We start from the raw sequence: 2481 nt of genomic DNA, 5'->3' as shown, positions 1-2481 counted from the left end.
TCAAATTTCCTCCCCTACAAGTCTTTTCCAGATCCAGTAGCTGCTCTTGTGCAAGCAATACATTATCAGTAATGGATCTACCCTTAACAAATGCAGTCTGATTAGAACTGGTCAGCTTATCAAGATGGGGTTGGATTCTGCTTACAATAACTTTACTAATGATTTTACTGATCACTGAAGTGAGACAAATAGGTCTGAAATGGTCCCATTTTTTCTGTAAATCAGATTTTGGCACAAGAACAAAGTTAGAGTCACTAAAATAGTTAGGGAGGTTGTGGCCCTAGAAGAAACTGTTGATAGCAGCAAGGACATCCAATTTGATGATGTACCAGGATTTTTGTAAGAATCTGCAGTAAAACCATTAGGCCCTACAGTTTTGGAGCTGTCAATAGAATTTAATGTCATCCAAATTTCCTTTTCAGTAAGAGGATCAGTGAGCACAAGGTTTTTGGTATAGGCAAGCTCTTCAGAAAAGTAATTACTATCAACAGGGGGCCTGTTAGTGGGGACTTATTTCAGAAGCTGATTAATGTAGAAGACTGCATCCCTGGCAATAGCAGAATTATCATGGAGCCAAATCCCCTCAGTAGTCTGGATAGAGTGAATAGTATTGCACTTCCTTCTGTATTAATATAAGCACGATAAAACTTAGTGTTTTTGTCCTCATCAGTAAAAATTTTAATGTAGGCCTTCTGTTTTAGAAACTTCTCTTGATTGCCAATGGCTTTAAGAAGGTTATTTTATGCAGTAAGAAGAGTTTATTCCTCTACAGATCCATTCTGAACCTCCAGTTCTAACTTCTCCACTACTTTCTCTGTAGTATTCACAGCAGCGTACACATTGCCAAAAGCATCCCAGCTCCACTTCCTAAGGGCTTTACCAACTCTCAAATGCAACAGGATAACTTTTTCCAGAGGGTTAGGGTGGTTGACACCTTTCCAATTTTCGGAGACAGTATTGAGAAAAGAGGGGTGGGTGGACCACATATTGAGATGTCTAAATGAGGGAGGCTGCTCATAATTTAAAGAAGAGGTTATGGAGATCAGCAAAGGTCTATGATCAGAGCCATCAAGGCTAAGATGAGTAATAAAGGTAAGGAGGAAATGAGAAAACCAATGGTCATTGATACACCTAAAATATATAGTATTTTTAGACATATTTTTATACATATTTTTGAGATATTGCACTTTAATGGAAGGTATTTATGTCTTTCTTTCATGTACATATAAAAAGATTTAAAAAGCTAAAAGGAGTGAAAACGGATCAAATTTAGAGTAAAAATATGAAAATTGTGCAAAAGTGTTTTGGTGCCTAAGCGCCGGTAAAACAGAGAAGGTCGTGCCTAAGTGCCAGAGGCCCTGTGCTTAAGCGCTAGAGGCGATTATTTGACAGTTTAATTCATTTTATCAAATTTTGAAGGGACATTTGAGGCACCTATTGGCTAAAGAAGGTGGTTATGACCACTACAAATGAAAATATGATTAAAAGACTTATGAAAGGAGGCATCTCTTGGAGAATACATTGAATTTGGACACATTTTTAAGAGTTACGAAGGCACCTCTTGGAAATTTATAAAAGAAGGAAGTTGAGACTCTTAGAAGTGTGTTTGAAAAGGGGGAGTTCTAAGAAGTGCTTGAAAATGGAGAGTCTTGAGAAGTTCTTGAAGAAGTTTGTGGAGGAACGTTTGGAGAGATTTTCAGACACCACAATTTTACTTTATCCTTTTTATTTTTAGTTTTATTGTGAGAGTTAAGAGTGTTGTAAAAAACTTTAAGAGTCTGGTGGAGGATTTGAGATAAGTTTTTATCTTTGTTTTTGAACTACTTTTGGTTTTAATAGAGATTTCTTGTTGGTTTGACAATGATTTCTATTTTTAAACTAAAGTGTGGTTTTGTTTTCTCCATGGATTATTAATAGTTTTTTTTTTTATCTTTCTCCTTAAAATGATAAGTAATTAAACTGTTGGATGAATGTTGTGGAGAGTATTGGCCTTTAATGTTGGAAGAAGTTGTGATGATTTAATTCCATACACTTCAAATTCCATATGATGATTTAATTCCATACACTTCATTTACTTCTTGATTTGACCTATCTAGATGTTAAATGTGAGAATGAGAATATGTAAGAACTGGGCTGGTATTGTCTTAGTCAACAATTGGAAAGAATCACATGAGGTTGTATGAATGTGAATGTAATTCAGATGATTAAGTGCAAATAAATAGGAAAATAATCTTTGAAAGTTGTAGGGTTAGAGGACTTTAAAGAGACAGGTTAAAGCCCCCAACTTAGTTTATTGTTTTAAGTTCTGATACGAGATGTTAGCCCCCAAGTGGAGGGAATCGAGGGAACTCTAGAGTGAGAGATAGTATATTCCATGCCTAGCGGTCTTCAGTAATTATCCAAACTTTAAATTAGCCAATGTTCTTTATAGCATCTCTAGTAAGGGTAAAGAATATTATTGCTCATATTTGGCACAACACA

The sequence above is a fragment of the Phalaenopsis equestris genome, unplaced genomic scaffold, assembly GCF_001263595.1.
Source record: "Phalaenopsis equestris unplaced genomic scaffold, ASM126359v1 Scaffold000149, whole genome shotgun sequence".
Taxonomy (NCBI): Eukaryota; Viridiplantae; Streptophyta; class Magnoliopsida; order Asparagales; family Orchidaceae; genus Phalaenopsis; species Phalaenopsis equestris.
This window is presented reverse-complemented; position numbering follows the sequence as displayed.